The sequence below is a fragment of the Hemiscyllium ocellatum genome, chromosome 16 (assembly GCF_020745735.1).
Source record: "Hemiscyllium ocellatum isolate sHemOce1 chromosome 16, sHemOce1.pat.X.cur, whole genome shotgun sequence".
Taxonomy (NCBI): Eukaryota; Metazoa; Chordata; class Chondrichthyes; order Orectolobiformes; family Hemiscylliidae; genus Hemiscyllium; species Hemiscyllium ocellatum.
This window is the reverse complement of record NC_083416.1, coordinates 60,051,226-60,064,160: the sequence shown is the minus strand read 5'-3', so window position 1 is coordinate 60,064,160 and position 12,935 is coordinate 60,051,226.

Sequence of the window (12,935 nt, the reverse complement as noted above, 5' to 3'; positions counted from 1 at the left end):
GTGGATGTGATGTCAATCAAATGGGCTGCTTTTTTGTAGATAGTGTCAAGATCCTTCAGTGTTGTCGAAGCTGCACTCATTCAGGCAAATGGGGAATATTCCATTATACTCTTGACTCATACCTTTGCAGATGCTGGACAGCTTTAGAGAATCAGAACATGAGGTACTTACCACAGACCTGCTCTTAAAGCCCTTGTGTTTATATGAGTCTAGTCAATGGAAACTCTGAGGATGTTGTTCGTGAGGGATTCAGTGGTGGTAACTGTCAAGGATTGATGGTTAGATTATCTCTTATTTGAGATGGTCATTGCCTAGCATTTGTGTGGTATGAATGTTCGTTGCCACTTGTCAGCCCAACCTGGATATTGCCCAGATCCTGTTGTCTTTGCACATGGACTGGTTCAGTATCTGAAAAATCACAAATGGTGCTGAACATTATGCATGATTGGCGAACATCCCCACATCTGACCTTATGATGGAGCGAAGTAGCTGAAGATGATTGGGCCAAGGATACTATCCTGAGGAATTCCTGCAGAGATGTCCTAGAGCTGAGATGGCTGACCTTCAATGACATGACCATCTATGGCTCTGACCAGCAGAGAGTTTGCCCCAATACCCATTGATTCCAGTTTTGCTGGGACTCAAGAAATTTCTCCTCATCTCAGTTCTAAAGGATCATCTTCATCATGAGGCTATGCCTCCAGGTCCTAGTCTCTCCTACTAATGGAAACATCTTTTCCACATTCACTCTATCCAGGCCTCTTAGCATTATGTAAGGTTCAATCAAATCCCGCAGTCATCCTTCTAAACTCCTTTGTGTACAGACCCAGAGTCATCAAATACCTATTTTATTCCTGCGATCATTCTTGAAAGCCTCCTCTGGATCCCCTCCAAAGCCTGCATGTCTTCACTGAAATAGGAGGCCCAAAATTGTTCATAGGATTCCAAATGCAGTCTGACCAGAGCCTTATACAACCTTAGCAATGCTTTTGTATTCTAACCCTCTCAAAATAAATGATAACATTGCATTTGTCTTCCTACCTGATAACTGAACCTGCATGTTAACCTGAGGAGGATCTTGAAATAGGACTTTGTGCTTCAGTTTCTGAAGCTTTTCCCTATTCAGAAAATAGCTATTCTTCCTACCAAAGTACATAACCTCACACTCTTCCTCATTGTATTCCATCTGCTACTTCTGAGCTCACTAGCCTAGGGTAACCAAGTCCTTCAACAACATCTCTACCTCCTCAACACTACCTCTCCTTCCAACTTTCTTAGAGTCATCTGGAAACTTCACAACAATGCTTTCACTTCTTTTGTCCAGATTATTAATCTACGACAAGAGTATTGGTGATCCCGACACTAACCCCTGCGGGATTCCACCAGTCATTGGCTGCTATACTAAGAAAAAGACCCCTTTATCTCTACTCTCTCCTTTCTGGCCAGTCAGTCAATTGTCTATCCATGCTTGTCCCTAACACCATGGGCTCTTATCTTATTTAGCAGCCTCTTGTGTGGCACATTGTCAAAGGCCTCTGGAGATCCAAGATCCTTCAGGAAGTAACAATTTTAAAAATAAATTAATTCTCAGTATATAGCCGCTTGACTCACTTAGACAATATCAAGACTCAGAGAACATTTATACACTGCCACCTTCTCTCTAGAACCTGGCCTGACATAACTCTCTAACCCATTTCTTGGGCAATATCAAGACGTACAGAAAGTTTATTTTTCTTATGTATTTTTCTATGGGTTATTGGTATTAATGGCAAGGCTAGCATCTCTAATTGCCCTTGACTGACCAGATTTCTAGACCATTTCAAATGGAACAACATGTGTGGGCAGAAAGGGTAGAAAGAAAATAAGAACTAGGAGCAGGAGTAGGCCATCTGGCCCTTCGAGCCTGCTCCGCCATTCAATAAGATCATGACTGATCTTTTTGTGGACTCAGCTCCACTTACCCACCCTCAGACCTTTAATTCCTTTACTGGTCAAAAAAAAATCTCTCTTAGCCCTATCTTCTGTTATTGCCAAATAAAATTTAGAGCTTATGGCTTGTTAATGGCACCTTGATGGATATGATCAGTAAAGCTATACTGTGCTCTTTATCCCTCTGATGTACCTTTTTGCGTGCAATGCCACTGACCTATTTATTAAATGCACAAGTGGTTATTTCCTACATACTTTCTATACACTTCTGATTTCGTGTTGGAGCTATTTTTTCTGCTAATTTCTAAGGCAAACCATTTCATTTGTTCTCGTCTTTTCCTCCTAGTCCAATATTCAGATGTTACTGTCACAGGTCTGAAGTACCTACATATATTGCTGTGATCCAAATCCCATTGAAAGCACAACAGTCTGAGTTATCTGGTCACCAATGAAACAGCTGCAAATTATAAAGCCATACAGTTATATTGCACAGAAACAGACCCTCAGCCCAACACGTCTGCACCAATCAGAAACCCAATCTGATCTAATCCCTTTTGCCAGCATTTGGCCCATATCCTTCTAAATGCTTCCTATTCATATACCCGTTCAGATACCTTTCTAAATGTAGTAATTATACCCATCTCTACCACTTCCCTTGGCAGCTCATTCCATACACACACCACCCACTGCGTGAAAAAGTTACCCCTCAGAACCTTTTTACATCTTACCCATCTCACCTTAAACCTATGGCCTCTCATTTCTCACCCTTGGCTACTCATCTTATTATATAGCAGTTCCAAGATGGAAGAACCATAAATCCCATTATATCAATTGAGAGCATTAATAAACTCAGCATTTCTCGGTGTTGAAGTGATATTGCCAATTACCAAAGAGTATATCTTTTAACTGTATACAACTCTATCCATCTCATAACTGTATACAGCCTTTTATCTCAAAACAGCTAGAAGGTAAATACAGTTCTTTCATGCCTAGAGGCTGAATTCAAATTCAAAATAGGATGATTTTACGTGAGATGCATTTAGACAATTACAATCCAGGCTCTTTAAAAGTATGGACCTGCAGAAAGAAAACTGCAGTAACCTCGTAATGAATTCAGAATGGCTGGAAATTAGCTCATATATGAAAGATAAAGTTTGTCATACTTGTGGAGAAAGCAGTGCTTCTCTTACGTTAGATTTGGAGAAGAAAAATGGCAACTTATATGGCAAAATCAATGCATTAACATTCCAATGCAGTTCTCAGATGCAAACTTTAAATCTGAGATGCAGAAGGACATAAAGTGGGTGACCAAATTCCTAGTCAGAGAGATAAGGTTTAAAGATTAACTCAAATCAGCAAAGTGAGTCAAAAGAAGTTATAGAAGCATGGAAAATAAGAGTGTGATAGGCCATTCGGCCTTTCAAGCATGTTCTGCCATTCAATATGATCATGACCGATCATCCAACTCAATGTCCTGTTCCTGCTTTCTCCCCATATCCTTTGATCTCTTTAGCCATATGAATTATATTGATATCCTCCTTGTAAATATGCAATCTTTTGGCCTCAACTTCTTTCTCTATTTCACAGGCTTACCACTCTCCAGATGAAAAAATTCTCATCTTAGTCATAAAAGATCCATCCCTTAATACTTAGACTGTGACCCCTGGTTATGGACTTCTCCAGTTCTGGAGAAAAAACCTCACTAGATCTACCTTGTATAAATATTTTAGAATCTCATAAGTCTCTATGAATTTCCTCCTCCCATCTCATTCTTCTAAACTCCAGTGAAGATATTCAGGGCCAATCTAGTCTCTCTGTATAAATTAGTCCTGCCATCCAATGAATCAATCTGGTCAAGGAGGGAATTCCAGAGCTCAGGGGGCAGCACAGCCATAATCTGATATGGTAGAGTGATTAAAATTTAAGTCTTCTACATCGTGTAGTTGGAGATATACAGGTATCTAAGAGAGCTGTGGGTCTAGAAGAGGTTACAGATACAGGGAAGGATGAAAAAAGGGAGGATTTGAAATCAAGAATCTGATTTTTGTTTACATCAAGACACTTTTATTCAGGATTAAAAAGTGAGGTTATTCGGGAGTCAGTCTAGATCAGCAAGCACAGGGGTAATAGATGGATGGAACCTGGTAAATGTAAAGACGCAGGCATTCTGGATCAGTGGTGCTGGAAGAGCACAGCAGTTCAGGCAGCATCCGAGGAGCAGTAAAATCGACGTTTCGGGCAAAAGCCCTTCATCTGGAATACAGGCAGAGACCCTGAAGGGTGGAGAGATAAGTGAGAGGAGGGTGGGGGTGGGGAGAAAGTAGCATAGAGTACAATAGGTGAGTGGGGGAGGGGATGAAGGTGATAGGTTTGGGGGGGGGGAGGAGGGTGGAGTGGATATGTGGAAAAGAAGATAGGCAGGTAGGATAAGTCATGGGGACAATACTGAGCTGGAAGTTTGGAACTGGGGTGAAGTGGGGGAAGGGGAAATGAGGAAACTGTTGAAGTCCACATTGATGCCCTGGGGTTGAAGTGCTCCGAGGCGGGAGTTGTCAGGCTAGAGGTACAAAAGGGATTAACAAGAGTTTCAATCGTAAGCTGAACTGAAGCATGATCTGAGTTGAGCAAATATATGGAGGCGGAAATAGCCAGTCTTGGTGTTGGTGCAGCTTTGTGGACAAAGCTCATCTTTGGGTCAAATATAATGCACACCAAGATGGCAAACAGTCTGGTTCAAATTCAGATTGGTACCCATGAGCGGGATAATGTTTGTGATTGAAAATGAAGTTTGTGATGGCAGTTGAGGCCAAAATGGTCCAAAAATTGATTGGATTAAATTTCTGCTAATCTTCTGAATCTTTATTCTGTATCTAGTCACAAAATCCTCAACAAAATGCCTTAACAAAATTAAAATGTTCACTCAAATAAATGTCAAGTTCTGCCTACTGACTTGCCATTAACTTTCGTTTTACTGAAGTCATTTGTGGAAATCTGTCAATCTTACAACTGAACTTGAGACTACTATACATTTACTATAATGTACACTTTTTGAAATAGGCAAAAGTGAGGACTGCAGATGCTGGAAACCAGAGTCTAGATTAGAATGGTTCTGGAAAAGCACAGCAGGTCAGGCGGCATCCAAGGAGCAGGAAAATTGATATTTCAGGCAGAAGCCCTTCATTAGGAATCGGCTTTTGCCCAAAACATCGATTTTCCTGCCCCTCGGATGCTGCCTGACCTGCTGTGCTTTTCCAGCAACACTCTAATTCACTTTTTGAAATGCTTATTTCTGTTTAACAATGTACTTAAAACACAAAGTAATAAACAAAGGCATCACGGGGGTTCCCGTCAACCTGAAGTTGCAAGTAAGTTTCAAGAAATGTTATAATCCCACAATTAATTTTAAAGGGTTACTAAAAAGTGAATCTTATCAATTTCCCCAGACAGGCTGAGGAATTATGAATTGTTTTGTAGGATAAATCTGGTGAAAGTCACCAAAGCTGAGGATTGGTGTGTAGAATGAGAAAGTCAAGAATTTTTTTTAAAAAATAAGGAAAACTGATTAAGGAATAATGAAAAAAAAAGGATCAGTGGTTAGCATTGCTGCCCCACAGTGCGAGGGACCTGTGTTCGCATCCAGCCTTGGGTAACTGTCTGTGGAATTTACACATTCTCACTGTGACTGTGTGGTTCCTCCAGGTACTTTGGTTTGCTCCCACACTCCAAAGATGTGCAGGTTGGGTGGATTGGTAATGTTAAATTTCCCAAGCTGTCCAGAGATGCAAAGGTTAATGGGTTAACTATGGGAAATGTGGGGTTACAGAGGTACAGTGTTGGGGATGTTTGGGTACAATGCTTTTCAGGAGTGTGGTGTGGACTCAATGGGCCAATTGGCCTGCTTCCATGCTGTAGAGTTTCTATGGAAGTCTTCTTTGAAAAAATAGTACATTGATCTCATCTTACTCTCTGACTCATCTCTATCGGATAATTCCTCAACTCTTATTGTCAATATCGTATCCATTATCATTTTGAATTCTAAAGATGGGCCATCATTCACGGCAATTAAGTAATTGCATTTTCCATAATTGGGTAATAAATATGAACGTCAGCTTTTAATTTGCGGAATCCTTTGCTTACAATTACAACACATCGTTCCTTAAATCCAGCTCTGCACAATGTAATTCTCTGCATCTAATTTGGTGCCATGATCAAAAGCGTTAAAGTTTCCTTTCTCATAATGCTGTCCGATATGTGCATATTTCCAATATTGTTTGTGTTACTTTCAAATTTCTAGCACTCACATTTGCTTTTATTTTCTCTAAAGCCAATGTTATTCTTCATTAAACAAAATGAATCTTGTTCTTTGTTATATTTACATTGAAAAGTGTTTTATTTTCATAAATTTCTTTCTGCTGCTGATCTATCTATGTAACAGCACCATGGGCCATATTTAGAATTTATCATTGATACATAAAACCAGCGTTACAGATTAACTTTGATATTGAATTTTCAGTCGCCATGAGACAGAAAAGAAACATAGGTGTTCGTGCTATATATTCTTGAGTTTTATTCTGTTGCAAAGGCACTTCTTATTTCACATTTCTTTGAAAACTTGTTTTTAAGAATTTTAGATAAATGGATTTGTTTCAAGGTTTGTGAAATAGATGTTGGGTAAGTCCAGAACTATGTGTCACAGTCTAAGAGTAAGGGGTAAGTCATTCAGGCCTGAGATGAGGAAGAATTTCTTCTCTCAGAGAGCTGTGAACCTGTGGAATTCTGTCCCACAGGAAATTGTAAGGGCAACTTCATTGATGTATTCAAGAGGGAGTTGGACGTGGACCTTGCAGCTAAAGGGATCAAGAGGTAAGGGGATAAGATGGGAATGGGATACTTTGATTACATAATCAGCCATGATAATATTGAATGGTGCTGCAGGCTTGAACACCCAAATGGCCTATTCATGCACCTATTTTCTATGTTTCTCTGTTTCATATGTTTTCCCCTGTACTCCAGCTTTATTCTACATTTACCATAAATCTCTTATTAAAATCTACTGTTTAATTTGTTTCTAACTGCCCAATAAGCCAGTGCATTCCAAATCCTAAATATGTATGTGGAAAGATGTTTTTCCTCATGTTATCTCTAGTTCTTTTGCTAATCACCATACACATGCCTTCTTCATGTTGTTGCCCTTCAATCATATGGAGCAGTTCCTATTTATTTATTGTATGTAACTCTTCATGGACTTTATTGCCTCAATAAAGTCTCCTCTTAGCTTTCCCTGCTTAAGAGGAAGAATCACAGCTACTCCAGTGATTAAATGTAATTAATTCCACATCCTTGGACCAATAAATCTCTTCTGCTTTTCCTCCAAAGACTAACACATTTCCTAAATTGTAGTGTTCAGATTCAGACATTTATTTGTTGTGTTATTTTCTTTGAATTGGATAAGATTTGTGTAATACAGAAATCAAAAATTCATAGATTTATTGGCTCAGATCAGCTATACTACTCAGAATGTGTATCAGGAATCTGTGGAAGTTCTGACACACTGACATCTGTGAAAATTGTCTGGGAAGTTTTAGCATTAGATGGACAATTCTCCTGCTTCTCTGGACCCTCCTGAGACAGAGTCAGGGATTTTGGACACTTCTGGGGTACTTCCTCAATACTTGCTCAGTAAGTGTTAGACGGAAAATCGTGGACGAACTATTGGGTGATTAAACAATTGAAGTTCCCTAACAAACACTCATACTGAAACCCCAGTTCGTCCTAATACTCAGACAATCTCTTGTCACCTGACTACAACCTAACTACACCTCCAACCTGACCTGACTGGTCACCAATCTTAGAGTGATGCTCGGAAAGGCACAGCAGGTCAGGCAGCATCTGAGGAACAGATGAATTGACGTTTCGGGCAGGAGCCCTTCCATCATTCCTGATGAAGGGCTCCTGCCCAAAATGTTGATTCACCTGCTCCTCAGATGCTGCCCGACCTACTGTGCTTTCTCAGCACCACTTTAATCTTGACTCTGATCTCCAGCATCTGCAGTCCTCACTTTCACCTGGTCACCAATCTGACAACCCCTCAGACCTAACTTGACTACCCTGACTCACTTACCCACTTCACCCACCTGTCATACTACCCACTCACTGCACCTACCTACTCACCCTACCCCTTCACTAACATTTACACTGGACATTTAAATTTGCCTTAGAGCAGCCAGTGCCAAAAAAGTGGGCATGTCCAGTCTTCTCCTCACTACTCCTGTTTTATAATGAAGATCTCCAAATGAAAGTTCGCTCTGCGTTTATTAATAAGCCAGCTGAAAAAGATTAGCCAGAAATGTGAAGCAGCATCAACGTGGACAAAAATTTGAGTTTAGTAGCAAGCCAGTAATGATCACTGTTCTGTGGAAGAACTAAGCCATTAAGTACACTTTAAGTGCAACAGTGTTCAGCAATGAACTTGGTTACTGCTTAAAATCAAATACCAAGTTATATGTTCTGATGCATTGCAATTCAAAACTCAATATTCAGCTGGATTGACTCATTTTAACCTAAGTTGCTATTACAATATACTTCTATAACTTTTTAGTACTAATTATAAATTATTGCCATAAATTGTTGGTTAGAAATGATCTGATCATGTTTTGGTCGTGTGTAATTTCACGTAAACTGGAACAAACATAATCAATTGTAAAGTTTCTTGACATGCTTTTTATCAGCAAAAAGCTGAATGCACTAGATGCAGCAATGTTTATGGGCATCAAGACAATCACAGTTGCATTATTGAATATTGTGCTCTAGATCTAGTTCTGCCTCTGAGCCAACCTGCTCCAGTTCAGCTATGATATTGGTATCAACCTAACACTGTGGGAATTGTCTAAGTATATGCTTTGCATATATAATCCAACCTGGACAATTACTATACCATTAATTTCTCCTTGGTCATTGTCAAAATGATGGAAAATGTTATTGAAAGTGCTACAAGGAATACTCAGGAATAACACTCACCAATGCATAGTTTGAATTCTGCTAGGACTACCTCATTCCATATATCATTCCATCCTGGATCCAAAATAATGCCAGCAATTGTGATGGGACTTGAATCCATATCCCCAAAGCGTTAACCTGGATTACCAGATCAATGACATTACCAATATGCCACAAGAATCATTGCTTATACACCTCAACCTGGTAACATTTATAACATTTTTAACAATATTTTTAAAAAATATTGTGATACTTTTTAAACACTTTAAAAGCTTTTTAGGTTTCTCAGATATTGAATTCTATCACAGTACTTTTAGGTTTTTATGTTAATTATTCTTCTTGGGAGCCAGTGATTATAGTAATCCTCCATAAATGAGTTGGAGGTGCCGGTGTTGAACTGAGGTGTACAACTTTAAAAATTGCAACACCAGGTTATATTCCAGCAAGTTTATTTGGAAACACTAGCTTTTGGAGCACTGCTCCTTCACCAAGTGATTGTGGAGTATAATATCATAAGACATAGAATTTATAACAAAAGTTTACAGTGTGATGCAACTGAAATTATATATTGAAAAAGACCTGGATTGTTTGTTAAGTCTCTTATCTTTTAGAATGACCATTTTGGTTTCAGTTCTTTCATATGTAAATTGCAGAACCTTTTCAAAGTTACATTCTCATGTGAATGTTAAAAATAAGTGCCATGTTGGCCCAGATAATGCATTGAAGGCGTGAAGTGCCCTGTGTGAGACTGTCCGTGCCCTAATGTTCAGACTGATTCTAATCAGAAAAAGGGATTTACAAAATCTACACAGATTCAGCAGTTTTTGAGCAAAATAAAATGTAATTCTACAAGTACAAATCATCCCAGAAACGTATATGTGTGTGTGTTTGCCGGTAAGGAGGGTGGGGGTGGTGGTGGGGGGGGGGGGGGGGGGGGGGTGTTGCTGGGGGTATGGTTATGAGTGTCTGTAACAGAGCATGTGGAGGAGTATGTGTGTGAGTGTAAAGGCATACGAGTCTGTGAGAGGGCGCGTGTACGCGTGTGAGTGTATGTATGAGCATATGAGAGTGAGCTTGTCTATGAGAGAAGGTCTGTATGAGTGTATGGGTCTGTAGGTATGTGTGTGACTCTGTGAGAGAGTGTATAGTGCAATGAAATCACCTGAAGTGTGACATGAACCCATGGTCCTGGTTGAGATCATGCTCATGGGTACCAAAGTTGGCTATCATCTGCTGCTCGGCCACTTTACATTGTTGCCTGCCCCAAGGTCCACCTTAGAGGATGGTCACCTGAAGGTCCAAGGTCAAATGTCCCAGACCACTGAAGTGTCATCTGACTGGGAGGGAACACCCCTGTCTGTTGATTGTTGTGAATGTCCACTCATCCGTTGCCATAGCCTCTGCTTGGCCTCACCAATGTACCATGCCTCAGGGCATCATTTCCTGCAGCATATGAGATAGCCAATGTTGGCAGAGTCACATGAGTACTTGCCGTGTACATGATGAGTGGTGTCCCATGTTTAATAGTGGTATCCGTGTCAACACTCTGACATGTCTTGCAGTGTCTACCATGGCAGGGTTGTATGGTGCTGAGTTTTCCATGAAGCAGACTGTGTCTGTACCTGTCCAGAACCTAGGCACATGTAACAAGGCTCAGAGCTAATCAAAGAAAACAGAATCCTTCCAAACCAACTTTATCTTACTGAATATATCACATGGTGTATGTGGCAAAGAATACATGCTGCCATATTGAAATTCATTTGGAAATTGTAATTAGAGTAAAACTCAATTCTGAAGTAAACTTTACATTGTGCAAATACACAATATTATTTAGTCCTGTTTAAGTCTTGTAAATGTTCATTCCTTAAAAAAACGTTATCTGTGCGTAACATTTTTTAGCTCCCTAAAGAGTTTCAAACAGTTTTATTCAAATTTATGTAAATATTACAGTAACTTTATCAGATCATTAAACCAAACATATTTTTCAGGAAGATACAAGCACTGCATGGAATAATTAGAACATAAGAACATTAAAACATAAGGACTAGGAGCAGGAATAGGCAGTCTGGCCCGTCGATACTGCTCCGCTATTCAATAAGGTCATAGCTGATCTGTTTGTGGACTCAACTCCACTTACTCGCACTCTCATCACATCCCTTAATTACTTTATTGTTCAAAAATATATCTATCTTAGCTTTAAAAACATGTACTGAAGTAGCGTCAACTACTTCACTGGGCAGGGAATTCCATAGATTCCCAACTCTCTGGGTGAAGAAGTTCCTTCTCAATTCTGTTCCCTCTAATTTTGAAGCTGTGCCCTCTTGTCCTAGTTTCACCTACCAACAAAAACATCCTCTCAACTTCTAACTTATCTGTTCCCTTCATAATTTTAATGTTTCTATAAGATCTCCCCTCTTTTTCCTAAATTCCAAGGAATATAATCCCAGTCTACTCAGTCTCTCCTCATAGGCCAAGCCCCTCATCTCCAGAATCAATGTAATGAAACTCCTCTGCACCCCCTCCAGTGCCAATATATTCTTTCTCAAGTAAAGAGATCAAACTGCATGTAGTACTCCAAGTGTGGTCTCACCAGCACCTTTTACAGCTGCAACATAACCTCCCTGCTTTTAAACTCAATCTCTTGAGCAATGAAGGACAAAATTCCATTTGCCTTCTTAATGACTTATTGTAACTGAAGACCAACCTTCTGCGATTCATGCACAAGGACACCCAGGTCCCTCTGCATAGCAGCGTGCTGCAACTATTTCCCATTCAAGTAATCATCCTTCTTACTGTTACTCCTATCAAAATGGATGACCTCACATTTATTAAACAATTCAAGTGTAATTGTTAACAAAATTGAAATTGACAATTTTATGATCCATTTCTCTTGCAAATATTAGTGTTTCCATGTTAATGGAATATGGCCAACTGATTACGTATTCTCAAAGTATGGTGGCTCAGTGGTTAGCACTGCTGCCTCACAGCACCAGGGTCCTTGGTTCAATTCCAGCCTTGGACGACTGTCTGTGTGGATTTTGCACATTCTCCCCATGTCTGCGTGGGTTTCCTCCAGGTGCTTCGGTTTCCTCCCACATTCCAAAGATGTGCATGTTAAGTGAATTGATCATGCTAAATTGTCCGTAGCTGTGAGGTGTATTAGTTGGGGTGGGTTACTCTTCAGAGGGTCGATGTGGACTTGTTGGGCCGAAGGACCTGTTTCCACACTGTAGGTAATCTAATCTAAAAAAATTTATGCCATTTATTTAGTAGGAAATATTTTCCTGAATTGGATGAAAAACCAGATTGATAATACCATTATCTCTAATTTAGATTGCAGTGTTTTATTTTAATATCAGTTCCTAGGTTTAAGAACTGAATCATGTTAGAGTGAATATAAAGTAGTTACCTGTACATTTCAGTCAATGTTGTATAACTGTAAATAAAAGTTCAGATTAAGCTGGTAAGGAAGATTCACAATTGGATTTTATCACTGTATGCCAACGCATGGCATTTTATACTCATCACTGTCCATTATGTTTTGTGTAATTTTATTATTTTTGCCATAATTCAATATCTGACTACTTTGGAGGATGGATGGAACCAATTCACTTCATCTATCTCAACTATCTTTATATTCACATCAAATTATTATAATTTCAATGTCTTGCTGCTTTAGCTCCAAGTCCAAGATTGATTTTTTTTGTCTTTTTTTTCCCTTTCAAATGGACTTTACATTCATTCTCTCAGGTAATATTCCTAAATTATACAATCATTTAAGACATGTAAGGAGGCCATCTGACCAATCAAGTTGACACATGTGAAAAGATAGATTTTCTTGAATGATGATCCACCTAGGGAGAATGCCTATATTTTCATACTGTAACCTTCTGTATTGGAGATAGTAACAACTGCAGGTGCTGGAGGAGATCAGTGTGGACAAAGAGTGAAGCTGGAAAAAGCACAACAGGTCAAGCAGCATCAGAAGAAGAGGGGAGTCAACATTTCAG